Source organism: Quercus lobata, chromosome 11 (assembly GCF_001633185.2).
Source record: "Quercus lobata isolate SW786 chromosome 11, ValleyOak3.0 Primary Assembly, whole genome shotgun sequence".
NCBI classification, from domain to species: domain Eukaryota; kingdom Viridiplantae; phylum Streptophyta; class Magnoliopsida; order Fagales; family Fagaceae; genus Quercus; species Quercus lobata.
The window spans coordinates 16,794,144-16,810,784 of NC_044914.1; the positions used below are offsets into that span (position 1 = coordinate 16,794,144).

The 16,641-nt window shown below is 33.3% G+C and overlaps 4 long non-coding RNA genes across 4 annotated transcripts; 2 read left to right on the forward strand and 2 right to left on the reverse strand.

Annotated features, from left to right (window-relative positions):
• Nucleotides 1-621: 621 nt before the first annotated feature.
• LOC115968184 lies at nt 622-4,501 on the forward strand. The gene is made up of 3 exons (XR_004086694.1): nt 622-1,042; nt 3,382-3,880; nt 3,969-4,501. It is a non-coding gene; the product is annotated as an uncharacterized LOC115968184 (long non-coding RNA).
• LOC115968188 lies at nt 4,117-6,483 on the reverse strand. Its single transcript, XR_004086698.1, has 2 exons — nt 5,853-6,483; nt 4,117-5,391 (listed from the first exon to the last, which is right to left on the reverse strand). It is a non-coding gene; the product is annotated as an uncharacterized LOC115968188 (long non-coding RNA).
• A 980-nt stretch (nt 6,484-7,463) lies between these two features.
• Nucleotides 7,464-11,029, forward strand: LOC115968187. The gene is made up of 2 exons (XR_004086697.1): nt 7,464-7,501; nt 7,591-11,029. It is a non-coding gene; the product is annotated as an uncharacterized LOC115968187 (long non-coding RNA).
• A 4,172-nt stretch (nt 11,030-15,201) lies between these two features.
• On the reverse strand, nt 15,202-15,416 carry LOC115968185. The gene is made up of 2 exons (XR_004086695.1): nt 15,339-15,416; nt 15,202-15,241 (listed from the first exon to the last, which is right to left on the reverse strand). It is a non-coding gene; the product is annotated as an uncharacterized LOC115968185 (long non-coding RNA).
• Nucleotides 15,417-16,641: the final 1,225 nt, after the last annotated feature.

Genomic DNA, 16,641 nt, shown 5'->3' on the forward strand with positions numbered 1-16,641 from the left:
TGGGGGTGTAGATAAGGAGTAGTTGGCTTAAGCCTTTACTTGTAGCTGCTTATTGTGATAATAGTGGAATTTCGGTAGTGGTGACCTTAAAATCACCTGGTGGGGTTTTTGCCTTGTTGGTTTTCTTCATTCGTAAACAAATCACCGTGTTAATTTATTTTCCGCTGCACTTAGTTTAATTGGTGATTTGTTTGTGCTACCACGCGTTTGCATATTAATTTGATTAATTAATAAACTTGGCTAATTAATCAATTAATTCATCACAAGGAGTCAATACATTTTTGGCCTTTTAAATATTGGAAAAGAAAGGAAAACTACAACCTAATTTTCATCTAGTAATCTCAGAACAACTGTATCAAGTTAACGACAAAAATAAATGGCAATAATATTCTTATGAGTTTCAATCTCTCCTTAATTTCTTTTTCTTTTAAAACAAAAAAACAAAAATTTAGTCACTTTCTCTCTCTTGAAATCTTTTTCATCCACCTTAATAGGTATCTTACATTAACCACATCATGGTCCACAACTATAAAGCTTTATAACGATATTTATCTAACATTTTAGAATTATGTGAGCATATGTAACTTATCGCAATAAAATTGTGGTTGATATGGAACTTGGAAGATTTTTTCTCACAAATTGAAAGGTCATGGCCCTATATGTGTACGTAGTCAAAAACCCATGCACAAAAGGATAGATGGCCTCCCAAATTAAGTAAATTAGAGATGACAGGTATGTACACTTCCACAGGTTACTCTCACAGGATTTTGGGGTTATAAATAAGTAAATTAGGGTTTCAAATCAATTTCACATAGTATTTTTAAGGAAACTCTAAGGTGCTGTGCCTTCTCCTTTCAAAGTCACTTACCAGATATCATTCTTATACCATTAGAACCAGTAGATTTAAAGTTGTTGCAACAAGATCAACAATTGCTAATGATCTAAAATCTTTGAGTGAGATTTCAAAGTCACAAACGTGGGTATTTGTGAGCAACAGATTCAAGATAAAAGTGTCTGTGGATTTGGAACTGCATGTGATCGTGTGAGTAAGTTCTACATAAGGTAGCTTTAGATTTTAGGGAGAAAATTTATTGTAAACTTCCATTCTATCATAGTGGATTTGTTTGTCTTGAGGATAGGTCAGGTTAAATCCTCCCCATGTTTTTTACCCTGAAACTAACAATTTCATAAGTTTTCCTAGGTAATCATATCGTTGTCTTATTTATTTTTCCACACTGGATGATATGATATTTTGTTGATTAACCTAGATCTCATACTTAACCTAAGTAAACACTTGGCTAATTCATTAAATTAAACAATCTGTATTAAGGGGTCTAAGCAGACAAACATATTATATCAATATACATCCAACATTATTTTAATTAAATAAATAATTATTATTTCCAAGTAGAAAAATACAACAACAAAAGTTCGAAACTATACGAATTCAGTTGCTGAACATTATATTATATAATATGTCTAATATACTTATAACATGGGGCCAAGTTTTAGGGAGGGAGAGGGGGGGGGGGGACCCCTGTTGATCACCCTAGGACTGGAACCCTGCTAGTTAGCATACCTATAAGATTTCAATGATGAATTTTAGGGTTGTTTGGTAGGAGGGGTGGAAAAGTAGAATGATAGAAAATGGTGGGAGGATGGAAAAGTGGGAGGATAGAAAAGATTTTAATTTCTATCATTTTTGTTTGGTAGGGAGTGGAAAAGTGGAGGGATGGAAAAAGTAAATTTGGATAAGTTTACTCATACACCCTTGTTAAAAAATGAAGGCCAATTAAAACAAAAAAGTGACAAATAACCAAAAAAAAAAAAAAAAAAAAGCAATCACCCAATTTATTAAAAAAAAAAATCATGTCTAGTTAAACAAAAAAAAAAAAAAAAAAAAAAAAAAAAAAAAAAAAAAAAAAAAAGGGCAACGTGCCCACCCATAGGAAATCAAAAAAATGAAAAAAAAAAAAAAAAAGAAGAAGAAAGCAATGTCCATGAAAAAAAAAAGAAAAAAGAAAAAGAGGCAACGTGCCCAGCACGCACACGCACACGCACACACACACCAAAAAAAAAGAAAAAAAAAAGGAAAAGGAATTGAACATGGGCATTTTTGTCCATTAAGCAACCCCATTTTCTCCCTGTAGTTTTCTCTCCATTTTGGGGAGAAAACTTTTTGGTGGGTCCGGGGAGAAAACACTCGGATCCCATCATTTATTTTTCTTCCTCTCCACCCAACCAAATATACTCAAAAAAGTTCTTCTTCCAATTTTCTCTCCAAAGTTTTCCATCCATCCTATTTCACTTCCAAACAAACACACCCTTAAGGTGAGACAGTGTTTCTGGGGAAGATAGGATGACAATCCCTCCTCACGATGCATCACATGGTTGTGTTGCTTGCACTGGCTATGCTCATGGTACTTGTGTGTGGGGTATGAGAAAGTGTGGAATCATCAACAATTATTGGGATTTCTAAAAATGTGATTGGTTATGTGAATTTTTTAAAACAATGATGGTTTTTTTTTATTACTATAAATGTAGTTCCTCTAAGCTTAAATTAAATAAAATCATGTTTTGAACCATAAAAAAGTTTAAGGAGTTTAGTTGTGCGTTAAGAGCATTCGCATTAGCTTGTGCAAAAATTTCAGTTTATTTTGGCATAAGAACTTGCTTTTTTTATTTTACATACTCATTTTTCAAAACACCTCACATCAGATTGTTTATTTTAAACTATATTTTATTAAAATATCAATTTTCCTTAATATTTTTTAATTGTTTCTCTTTATTCACACACAGCAACCAATATCCACTCTATTCCTTTATTCTCGAGATACATAAAAAAATAATAAACAACTAAATGCAAAATGAATAGTGTTAGTGTAAATTGACATAGTTATTGTAACAAACTTGTAAATTTACATAATTATACATAAACTGATATAAGTCATTTTTAAGCAAAACTGTATAAATTCTACATATTATTTTCTATTATACGTAGATTGATGTGAATGCTCTTAATGTACTAGGTGCCTCACGACGTTGGGCCATCATCAGTACATAATTTTGATTATTCCTTGAAAATGTTTGTTACGCGATATAAATAATTGTCCAGTCTTGAGGATATTTGTCTCATAATTATTTGGTGGCGCATACAACAAATGGTTATCTCAACAGTCTTTTAGCATATTGTTTAAAAATTCATTCTTGTACTTTTGTTTTTCATTTTTTAGACCGGATTTTATTTGGCATTTTATAGTATCTGTATGGTGAATAATTTTTATATAGAAACAATAGGATTAGAATATATGATAACTGATTCATAATTATTGTTTTTTTTATCGTTAATTCAAAATACTAATGATTTTTTTTTTTTTATAGGCGAGATTCATCCCTAAATTTTTTATAATTGGAATACATTATATAGCATATATATTCAAGAAAATAAGATTTATTTGTTAGAAAATTAGATATTGATCGAGATGGTTCGAAAAATAATTCACTAATTTTTCTATTACCAATCGATAGTTGATTGCTGAATTTTATAACTTACTGAGAATGAGATTAAAAAATATATATCCATAATTTGGAGGAAAAGTGAAAGGCTGGTTTGTGCTAGGTTTTATAGGATGGCCCAAAAAGGTAATTGGGTCCAAGCCCAAGCCCAAGCCCAAGCCCGCTCCAACGATGCAGCTAGTTCATGAGTTGACTCAGTTGAGTTGAGTTGAGTTGAGTCACGTTATCTGGTCCGAGTCGTATACCAAAACCCCTCTAACCCAAAACCAAAGCCCCAAAGCAAAACCATTTCTTCAACTATTATAGGGATATGTCTGTTTCCTTCTCTTCCCTTCAGCTCTTCCGTCAAAAACCTCTCTTTTCTGTAAGTACTCTCTCTCTCTCTCTCTCTCTGTATGTATGTCTTTCTCTTTGTATTATTTTGTGTTTGAAGTAATGGGTTATTGTTGCAGAGCCTTTATTGGAACCAAAGGGCAACTGGGTTGTGGAGAAGCACAAATTTTGTGAGGAGTATTGCTGCTAAGGCAGGCCCAAAGAGGGTATCTTTTGGTAAAGAATGCAGGGAGGCCTTAGGACCTAGAGGTATCTTTTGGTAAAGAATGATGGGATTGATAAGCTGGCTGATGCTGTCTCTCTCACCTTAGGACCTAGAGGTATCTGGGTATTCTTCATTTCTGTTTGTTTTGATAGCTTTTTTAGGTTTCTACCATTATATACCGTCTCTTACTCTCTTTAAGCTTTAGTTTTTGAGAACAAGAGGGATTATTCCATTTTCTATCTATGCTTATATTGGTGAAGGGATCAATGATAAGCCTACAGGTTAAAAAATATCTTGTCGGTGATTCTTGCTCTATCATTTGCAATGGATACATTAGTTTCAATTGGATGATTGTTATTTGGTAATAGTTTGCCAAGTTTAATTTGTTTTGTTTATGTAGTGGTAATAGTAATGAGAAATGTGCTGGAGGCTACACATTAAATTGATTTCATCTATATCAGAGAAGTGAGCCAGCTAGAGATTTGACTTTGTCTTATCAAGTTGTGAAATTTTTCAGTGCATGGTGTAGTTGAGCCACCGAACAAAATTAGGCTAATGGAAGATTGCAGAGCCACTTTGCAGGACTTCAATTTGCAAGTTCACTGCAAAGTTTATTTATTTCGCATTTGCGTGAGATTGTGGTTTAGCTTGCACTTCTAATGCGTATATTCAATTTAGTCCATGAAGTTGTACTAAATTTTATTTATATTATCATTTTAATTTTTCTCTCCCCTTTTTTTCCCCCTAGGGAGGATGGTTTTTTGGGGTGGGGGGGTGGGTAAAAATGTGAGTTGTTCTAAGACTATATGGAGTTTGAGAAAAATTCTATACCATTTGGGAAGAGTTCAGAATAGCAATGCTGCTTGAATTTATGTGTATTTGGTATTTTCTATCATAAAAATTTTCTTCACGAACATTTTGAATCTAGGACGAAATTGTATCATGAGATTCATTCTCACTGAATGGCAGAGTGTTTATTGGAGTAGGTGAATTTGAAATATTGAGAATTGTTGCATGTTTCTTTTTGTGATTCCTTTTTTCTTTTTTTCATTTTGGGGGGGGGGGGGGATTGCCATCCTTGTGAAGGTTAGGAAGCAAAATGAAACAGGTTCATCCTGGTTTTTGCACATTGCAGCTGAATATTAACAAGATCAAGTTCATATACTTGAACTGTAGCTGTTATGGGACTTGCAACTTGCAAATTGGGGTCTGTCAATGTTAAGACTTAAGGATATTATTTAAGGGCCTTGGTCAAAAAAAAAAAAAAAAAATTATATTCTTCTCAAGTGAGCTAGATGGTGGATTGAGATTATTTGCAAATGCTTCTAACACCATAACTGGACAAAATGGGCTTTTGCCCTTTTCCACAAAACTAATTAGCCTTTTGCCCTTCTTCCCAAACTAAATAGGGAAATGCCCCTCTTTTGAAACTCGACTTTCTCAAAATCGAGTTAAAAAAAAAAAAAAATTCTAAAGCCCTATAGTGACGTTTTTAAGGACCTATAGTGACGTTTGAAGAACCTATAGTGACATTTTATAACTTGATATTCACAAAATCGAGTTATAGGCAATAAAATTGCCTATAACTCGATTTTATGGATATCAAGTTACGAAATGCCACTATAGGTTCTTAAAAACGTCACTATAGGTCCTTAAAAACGTCACTATAGGGTTTAACTCGATTTTGAAAAAGTCGAGTTTCAAAAGAGGGGCATTTCCCTATTTAATTTGGGAAGAAGGGCAAAAGGCTAATTAGTTTTGTGGAAAAGGGCAGAAGCCCATTTTGTCCCACCATAACTATAAGGAAGAACCCCAAAAAATGCCATTAATTGTGTTGCTTGTGTTAATGCCATTGATGGGGATTGGTTAAAGCCTAAAATAGTAAGATTGTAGGTATGAGGTCTTGGTTTTTCATGGTTTCAGTGGCATGTCTATTAAAAATAATAATAATAGCAAAGTAAAAAAGGCTGTTGAAGGGGAAGCTAGCTCTGTTCATCATGAATATGGCATAAGATCAGTTGAAGCCTTGAAGGCTTGTAACTGAAGCTTTCCTTGAAGAGATATTAATTTATTTAGGAAAAGATATTAATTTATTTATGAAGAGATATTTATTTGCTTATTTTCTTAATAAGCTTCAGTCAGCTAGGGTGGCCTCAATTTGGCTATGTAAAATAGTTATGCTTGAGAACTTCTATTTTTCAATTTATGGGGTTGGCTCTGTTACGGCATAAGCCTTTATGACTTTTCTGACATTTTAAAAAAGCTATAATATGCTAGATGTAACCATAGTTGTCAGTATCGTACGATACGTATCGTATCGTGTGTAAAAAGTTCCGTATCGTATTGGCGTATCGTAAATGCTCATGAATCGTACGATATAGTGTGTGTATCGTATGAATCGTATCGTATCGTAAAATCGTACGTATCGTATGATACATAGACAAATGCTTTAAAATGAGATTTTTTTGTTAAAATTTATACTTTTATTTGAATCTAACAAGTTTTTAGACTTGTTTTAAACATAAAATCATTAGGGTACTTAATTTAACCTATTTAAGTAACATATTCATAATCTTCTTTCCCTCTCTTTCTTTTACAAAATTTGGACTGCACAGTATACACTTACACTTCACTTTAATATTTACAAATTTATTTTCTATACTATGAATAAGATATTAATTGAAAATATAATTTTTTTTTTCATTATTGTTATAAGTCCAAGAAACTAGAATGCCAAGAAGAAATTTTTTTTAATTATTAAAATAAAAAGAACAAGAAAAGATAGTAAATGTTAATGATGATGAAGAAAATGTTAATGAAGAAATAAATCTGCAAAATAATAAACGTGATGATAGCATTGACTTAGACGAGGTTGATTAGCCAATATGATGAATATGATAAAATAAATTAATTTTTGGTTCATTTGTAATATATTGTAACTTTTAAATTTAAGCAATTTGAATGTGTATGTCATAAACACATGCTAATTTGATTTATTTAGTTAGCTTGTTAAATATTATTGCATAAGTGATGAATAAATTACTCATTAGCTGAATATATTCAAAATTTATAATGAATATACCTTTTATATATGTATATCTATAATTTTTTATAGATTTTATTAAGTGTTTGTGTACATGATACATGATATAAAAAAAATCAAAAATCGATTCACGATACGATTCACGTTTTGACAACTATGGATGTAACACATACTGAAATACTCAGAAGAGAATATAAGTATTGTTAAATCAAATTATTAAATTTTATGCTGCTAATTTGATAGAGGTATTGATTTTAAGTGAAAATATGCAGGCCGTAATGTTATTCTTTCTGAGTCTGGATCGCTTAAAGTAATTAATGATGGTGTTACAATTGCTCGATCCATAGAGCTTTCAGATGCAATTGAGAATGCAAGAGCAATGCTAATCCAAGAGGTCATTCATGGTTGCTAGATAATTCTCTCCCCTGTTGTTGTATTGATGTTTTTGAGACAAGCAATCATAGATATGTAAATCTTCATATCCTGCTTGCAGGTTGCAACTAAAATGAATGATTTGGCTGGTGATGGTACAACTACTGCAATTGTTTTGGCTCAAGCAATGATCAAATCTGGGATGCTGGCAGTTGCTTTTGGGGCTAACCCAGTTTCTTTGAAGAAAGGAATGGATAAGACTGTGAACAAATTGGTCAAGGTCTTGAAGAAGAAAAGTGTGCTAGTAAGAGGAAGAAATGACATAAACGGTATTTAGAGCATGTCCTGTGAGTTACCATCAAAAGCAAAAGTGAAAAACGCTTCAAGTTTTGGCCTCGTCCCCTCCAGCTGCTCCATTAGAAGCACCCTCAGGATCAGCAATATCGTCCTTTGGAGCATTCTCTTCGGGAGAAGCAGTAGCTTGGGTGGCCTCGTCAACCTCCACCTCCTTGTCCACTTCCTCAAAGTCCAAATCCTCCAAGTTTACTCCTGAGGGATGCTTGACCAAATACGGCCTGAGGAGCTTGAAGCCTTTGTAATACCAACTAAAGAGCATGGTGTTGTACTCTTCAGTCAATTGAAAAGCTTGAACAGCCTTGGCAGCCATGGATTTAACCTTCTGGTTCGCAACCTGAAACTATTTTCTTCTTTCACCATCAGCTACTTCTCGACCTTAAGCTTGTTAGCCAAAGCCTTGGCCTTCTCCTTGGGCTAAGTTGGCTTTGTCCATGGCAGTAATGAGATCCCTCCTCAACTTCGTGTTCTTAGCCTCCAGAGCCTCTACCTTGGACCCTACCACCATTGCCTTCTCCTCATGACTCAGGTACTTAGAAGTTATGTGGTTTGTCTCTCGCAGCACTTGAAAATCATAAGAAGTGAAGAGTTATAAGCATCAAAAACCATCCCAATTCATGAGTTACACAACCAAATGAAAAGAAGCCTCACCTGGACGAGCTTATGAATATAGCGGTTCACAACCTTGTGAAAAGGGACGCTAGAAAGCACCTTGAGGTCCTCGACAGTGACAGCAGAATGGGCCCTCACCAAGGCAAGGCCAACATCATCCCAAATGCTGGACGTCTGGGAGGCTACCTTCTCCTTCCCTTTTACCAACGTCCTCTACCTCTTTGGATGAGGACTAAGCTCTTCCAATAAAGTAGTAGGGGAGACCATCTTCGTGGCCTCGGGGACGGAGGTGGCTGGAGTAATCGGGGTCCCCTTCTCAACAACCTGCACCACCTTCTTCCCCAGGCTGGAAAGAGGCTCATTCTTAGAAGGAGGGCTTCGGACCAAGGAAATGGCGAGCTAAAGTTTGAGGATCGACAAGGTCGTCAAAATCGTCGATTGTTTTCGCATACTCAGTGGCCACCTGGACACACTCCTTGTATCTACTCTTAAGCTTAGGGCGCTCCTTAACTGCAAATACACAACAAGCAAAGGTTAATGACGAATCAAATTGAAAAGAGAAAGAACTGTTAAGAAATAAGCAAAGGACGACGCACCTAGCCTTAGGGACCACCACCGACGAAGCAATCTAAGAACCTTACCCTATAAGTCTTTAGAAAGAGTCTCCCATCCATCCCTAGACACGAAGAAGTATCTGGATTTCCAATACCAAAAAGACAAAGGAAGATCCATGATAATCTTCGCCTTCTTAACCTAGGGCACAAGCCTGTAGTATCTATACTCCTTAGACTCCTTCAAACGATATAGGTGAAAAAAGTCGTCTAACTTGATCATGTTACCTTCAGTGATGACCATCCAAATCTCCATACAACTAATCACTATCCTCCATGAGTTTGACATAAGTTGCCCTGGAGCAATGTTGAAGTGGTTCAAGAGTTCCATGATGAACGGATGGACGAAGAATCTGAGGCCACACTGGAAAGCAACATCATAGAATCACACTTCCCTAGGCGAAAAAGTATAAGCCTTTTCCCCTTCATGAGGAAGTCGAATCCTGACCTCCTCAAGGAATTGAAATCTATCCCTAAACCTAAAAAGGGTATCAGCGTCTAAGGCACACTCCTCCTTAAGGGCGTGGAAAGGCCTATTCTCCCTTTGTCTAGACGATGAAGGGCCAAACGTAGCGGTATCTCCCTCCGCCTCGATGGGGTAATCACTAGATGACAACCCCATCTCAAGCTCACTAGACCTCACCTCAGATACCCCTTCTCTTTCACCTACCATCTCCCTAAACCAATTCAAAGACTGATGTAGCAAAGGATACAAATCAGCTAACATAAAACCTAAACCACTATTCCTAGACACAAAACCTTCAATTGGGGGGCAACGAGCACTAGAAGAACCCAAAGATGCTCCTAAGCAAGCAAAAAAGAAAGAAACATATGGATAAAGCTTTCTAATCTTAGAATTTTGGACCATGAAATTAGTACAGAGTCTTAAGTTGAAAAAGAAAGGTAGAAAAAACTTCGCTGTAAAAAGGAAAGGTAAAAGAAAGAGAAATCATACCTCCGAAATGGAAAAACCAAGGTTAGAAACGAAAAAGTTGCTAAAAGTTCAAGGAGCTTGGAGAGGAAGAGTTCAGAGCAACAACGGCGAGAGAGAGAAAGAGAAAAAGTAGAGAAGGAGAGGAACAACTAAGTAGTTTAAAAGCTAGCCTTGGAAAACTGAAAATCTGCAGGAAACCCAAAAGTCCCTCGAATAAAACGTTACTATCCACCACTCAGAGTGCGCCACGTGGCCACGACACGTATGGTGCTACCACTCTGCATTAAATGTAGACACAACAAAAATCTCAAGAGTCACATCTGAACAAATAACATTTCATATTCTCAAGATCGTCATCACACGCAAGGACGATCTCAGAATAGGGGGGCTACTGATAGATCGAGTAATTACTCTCGTCTTGAAGAGCCAGCCTGGATGAGGATAGAGCGCCATAAAAACATCTATTCAATGCCCCGACGGTTTCATATCAATGATGAGACTGTTGGAACCTCCATTAAGGCTAAATTAAGTAGGCCTGAGGCATTACCAAAAAGCTTTCAAGTCACCATTTAAGAAGGACAACGGCTAGTAAGAAGAGTCTATTTATAAGACCTACCAAGTCCCAGACAAGGTAGATACACACTAATCATTTTTTACTCTTGTTACCAAATTCTCTCTATTTTTTTAGCTCCATTTGTTGACTTTATCATTGGAGACTCCATGGCCAACACCACACCGATGACCACCTAAGAGGATTTCCCTTTTTCACTCACCCCGTAGGAACTTGGTTGAGCTCATATTAGAAACCCTCTGGACGAACCCAACTATTGACGATCTTAGCATCATCAATATATATAAAATATATTTATATTAGAAAAAAAATTGGGGGCATTGCCTTTAAAGTCAATGACTAGCTACGTCCCTGGTCTCAACATTTGTATTTATCGTTTACTTGAATATTACTGCAAACGTGAAATTATAGCTTGAGTTATTTTGTATCGTGGAACCTATTATCGTCTCTATGTCTTTGTGTAGCCACGCAAAAGACATGCACAAAAAAGAAGAAAAATGCTTGAAAAACATAGTGTCGGTGGTGACTCTCAGAACATTTTGGGAGGTGAAAGAGGAACTTAGTTTAAAAATAGAGCAGTTGGCTTAAACCTTAATGGATGGCTCTTGTCCTTCAATCACTAACATGAACGAAAGAGCTTATGCGTTTATATGTACTGGAATTTACAACTGAACTGAAGCACCTACTCTGAAGTCTGAACCTTCCTGAATGGATTTTTTTTTTTTTTTTTTGGGGGGGTGGGGGGGGGGGGGGGGGGATGTTGGGGGCGCTAATTAAATGCCTTCTCACAATATTTTCTTTTCAGCTTATAAACTTGAATTTTCCTACCACTCAGAACCTCATAAAAATCAAGGTTTGCCTCAACATTAATGTTGGAAAAGAAAGGAAAACTATAACCTAATTTTCATCATAGTAGTCAGAACAACTAGATCAAGTTAATGACCCAAAAAAAAAAAAAACCAAACACAATGGTAATAACATTCCTTATGAGTTTCAGTCTCTTTTTTATTTTTTCAAATGTTAAGTCATTAATTCACTCTCTTGAAATTTTTTTTCATCCACCTTTAATAGGTATCTTGCATTAATCACAACTATAAAGCTTTATAACGATATAGTCGGTTGTTGTATACTTGTATGTCTTTTTTTGACCTCTAGAACTACGTGAACAACACTTGTGGCAAGAAAATTGTGGTCAATATGGAACTTGGAAGAGTTTTTTTTTTTTTTTTTTTTTTTTTTTTTTTTTTTAAAATCAAAATGAACAAACATATAACCGAGTCAGCTCCTCCCCTTTTCTCTTCCATGTTTGAGATAAGAGTCATTATTTTCTCTTTTCTGATTTCATCTTAATGATATAAGTGAAGATGTTTTACCTAAATCCCATATTAATTTAAGTTATTACTGGATTTTGGATGCATCGACCTTTATATCTTTATTTTTGAGATGCAAGTAAGTGGTTTGTCTTGGTCATATATATCCTCTCATTTTATCCAAAGTAACAAGGAATTGGTGTGATTTCTATTTTGCATATGTGCTTAATGACTTATTAATGATCAATTCTCATGTGTTTTATATTTTTGAAAGCAAAGAGTTCGATTAAACACTTGGCTTCATTTATTGACTAATAGTGGTTTTAGGATTTTTTTTCTAAGGTGGCCTGTAAAAAAATGAATCTTAGGTTAGAGATATATAAATTTTACAGTCTATGTGGTTTTCTTATTACAATTTTTTCTATAGCATGTACTAGCAAGAGAATAAAAAATAAACTACAAGTTCATTAAACATATTGTTTCCTAACACAATGAATATGCTGATTATTGTTACTAAAAATTAAATTAATTATATTAGTTTAGGACAATTATATGTTTACATTGTACTATCAATGTAAGATTTACATTGTAGACTAAATTAATGTGTACAATTTTGTACACATTTGCAAAAAGTATACAATATTATACATATTTGCATAAAAGTGTACAATGTTATACGTATTTGTTTAGAGGCAATGTAAATCTTGCATTGAAAATACAATGTAAATTAAGAATTTTTCATTAGTTTATTTCAAATTTGTTAAGTTTTAAATGAATTTTTTCTAAGTTTTAAGATGAACAAATTTCTACTTTTATTGTTGGGCTTACTATTTTTTATCCCCCAGATTTTAGATAAAATTGATTTGTTGTTAGAATTTTTATTTTGTGTTTAAAAGACCAAAATATTATTTAGAGGATCATAGAATTTAAGCTTATTCCAGCTAGGTTTAAAAAAAAAAAAATTTAAGGAGAGGGTGTTAAAATTTTTATTTTATGAGGGTTAAATAAAAGTAAATAAATAAATTATATATTAAAAAAAAAAAAAAAAACAATTACCAATTCAGGGGTTCATTTGAACCCGTAGACTATATATACATAGCTCTGCCCATCCAATCATATCGATCAATCTCTAAGTGTCAATGTAATGTGCTATGTTATTGCAAATCCTTGGTACGGTGATCATTTCACAAGTATAAGTGCTTGTAGGATGTAGGAGGCAAGGGCAAAAGTGTCATTTGAACCCCTAGACTATATATACATAGCTCCGCCTATCCAATCATATCGATCAATCTCTAAGTGTCAATGTAATGTGTTACGCTATTGTGAATCCTTAGTGCGATAGTCACTTCACAAGTATAAGTGCTTATAGGGTGTGAGAGGCAAGGGCAAAAGTTTAAGTCTTTAGGAGTGAGTTTCACACCAAGGAAGAGGAAATCGTACTGTATGGCTGGTACGGCCGTTATGTACCATACCAGTACATGCACCGATACCGAAACTCCAACGTTTCGTACTGGTTTAATACCGGCTGAAACAGAAAAAAGCTTTTTTTGAATTTTTGTAAGGGCAGAATGGTAACTTATTTGTATTATTTGATTTTTTTAGTATGCAATGAACAATTAAGCTTTCTGTTTTTTATATTGTATTTTTTTTTTCTTTTAGTTGATGCGAAAGTTTAAAATCATGAATAATTTATTCTTAATTGAGGTAATGTTTTATGGTAAACTTTTATTTTATATATATATATATATATATAATAGCGGTAAACCCAAAACGGTATACTAGTACTGATCGGTACCGAAATATATCATTCCACTGGCCAAACCAGTACAATCTCCGATATGAGATTGATTCTCTTGCTTCACACACATATACACTTAGTTTAAACTAAAGTAAAATTTTATCTATTTCAAAAATAAATGTACAGTGCTATGGATACGTTACATTTCTAATTAAATTTGGAAAGTGATGTTATCAATGCGTAATGATTCACTTCGCCATCAATGACTTTTGTACTTGTTAATTAGGTAGGTACTCAACTTTCCAATTTTCATGACCAGATTCACATGTTTAGGTCATTAACAATTTTTTTTTAAAAAAAAAAAATCACATGCTTAATGTTAAAAAGATTACAAAAAACAATGAAATGTTGTGAACACAGCTTTCAGTGACCGAATCACATTAATTTCTTCAATTATTCCTTTTCATCTACTTTTTTTTCCTCGATATTTCAATAGTATGTCAAAGCAATGATGTTGAGTTGAATCTTGTCTCTATTCTACCTCCTACTCAAAAATTAAAAATGTCATAATTTAGGCCTTACTAAGTATGGAGTGTTTAAATCCATAGTGAATCAAATAACTTTTTTTTTACTAACAATTGGATCTTAGCCAAGTTATTACTTAGTCCAATTAAACAAGTCTAGGTTATCACAATCAAATCATGCAAAGCAGCGGAAAATAAATAACACAAGATATGATCACCCAGGAAACCAAACCGGTAAAAACCTGGGGAGGATTTGACCTAGCTATCTTTAAGGTAAACTTGAATCCACTATCCTAAAAGAATCGAAGTTCATACAATAAGACTTACAATAATTGGGATTTATAATAATAACAAAAAAACTCAATTGTGATTAGACTAATTTATAATAATAATAATAATAATAGTTTTATTTTTAAATTTTAGAATTAAATGTGGGACCACATTATAAATATTAATTCAAGTGAATTACTAAGTACAAAAACTAAAGAGTCTAGAATAAATGAATCGATAAAAAAGTGCTTCACAATAATTAAAAAAATTTTAAAAAATAGACAATTTACATTTTATACCTAATAATATATTTACAAATTTTTTTAAAAAGTTAACAAAATATAAAAATGACTATCAATAGTATTTAAATTATATATAAGTATTATAATATGCATCTTATAGTATATTTTTAAGTGTATTCATATATATACGTAGGATTACAAGCTACTTATATTAAAGTGTAGCACAAATGTGACTTAACGATTTTTCTCAAGTTTTTTTTAAAAAATATAGAATAATTAACGTCCCTTGATTTTAGTCACAATGCTCAATAAGATCCACTAATAATATGTGTGCTATATAACATTTGCTAAATGTACCTCATTGGAAACAATATCATCCATTAGCCTGTTTATGATTGATGCTGCTCTAACAATCTTCGGCTCCTTGATGACCCATTCCAGTGCTTCCTTGGTCACGATATCTCCCATGCCAATAAAAGATATGGTGCTAAGCGTGAGGTAACCACAAGATATTAGTGCATTACTCGTATATTCCTCCATTGTTGGAATATATTTTTCTTTCAACCTTACGGCTTCTTCAAAGTAGGCTTGAACAAGTTTTTTCATCTAGTTACATTAACATTTAAAATATTGATAGTTATGAAATGAGAATTAATGGGAAAAAAAAAATAGAGTGGTTTCAAGTGAATTAATAGTGTCTTACTGCAACTTTTGCGTAGTAAACACAGTATAATCTTCCATTCTTGCACATCTCTTCTTCAATTTCTTCAAAAACATCCAAGAGTACTTTATAACACAACTTCATGTATTTTGGGAGTTGGTCTATGCAACTTATATCCCACCTGAAATTTAAACGTTTGAATCATGTTTGCAATGTTGACTTATACCCCAAAATTTTAAAAATAGGGCAGGGCCAACGTCATGTATTTTGGGGTTTAAGGCAATAACTAAATTGATGTTTATATATATATATATATATATATATATATGTGTGTGTGTGTGTGTGTGTATCAATTAAGTAATAATTTTTTAATATAAAATTATTCTACTTGCTTGTTTAATTAGATGAAAAATTATGAATTAAATTTTTTTATTCAAGTTTTCTAAAATCTATTTTTAAATTAATAATATAGTTAAATCTCTAAATCTTTCTTAAAATGTTATATTTAATTGATTTTTTTTCACAAAATTAATTTTTAAATTTGTCAACAACTACTATGAAACTCATGCTACATCACCCCCAACACTATGATTGGCTGAATGGGCTATGTCAAAAATAGTGAATGATGAACAATGTAATAAATATGGATAGTGTAAAAGCTTAAAGCTAAGCTAAACAAGAGTGACTGAATAAATTTATTTTATCAGGATAAAACATTGGTCTCTTTCTTTATCTCCTACCACTATCAAGGGTAAAACAAACACAAAGTAAAAGATCTCCTATATAAACAAGGGGGGAGAGAGAGAGAGAGAGAGAAATTTGAAGCTGAGCCAAACCTGAAAGGAACAAAAAAAAAGGTCCAATGTAGCTACAAAGAAGCTTAAATTACTTTTTATATTTTAAATGGAGAGAGTGGCAAAATTTCCAGCAATATGTACCCAAAAAAAATGAGGTTTGAGATTTTTTATTTTATTTTTTTTTTTTTTACTTTGTAGATTTAAAATTTTTTTTTTTTTTTTTTGTTGAGAGAGAAAGAGAGAGATTTTCTAACTTCTATGTGTGGAACACTATGAATTCTATACTCTAAAACTTTCACATGAATAAAACCAACAGTCAGTTATATACTAAAAGAAGATAATTTTTTTTTTTTTTATAAAAGTGGTAATAGTTTTAGCATTTTAATTTTTAAAGACATTATTTTTGACTCACTTGGAAGAGAATTGTATATTTTTATTGATTGAAGTTAGTTGATGCCCATTTTTGCAAATCCATATCCAAAAGCCCATGAGGAAGAAAGCCCAATGAAAAAGCAAGGCCCAAAGGTCCACCAAGAAGACCAAAGAGC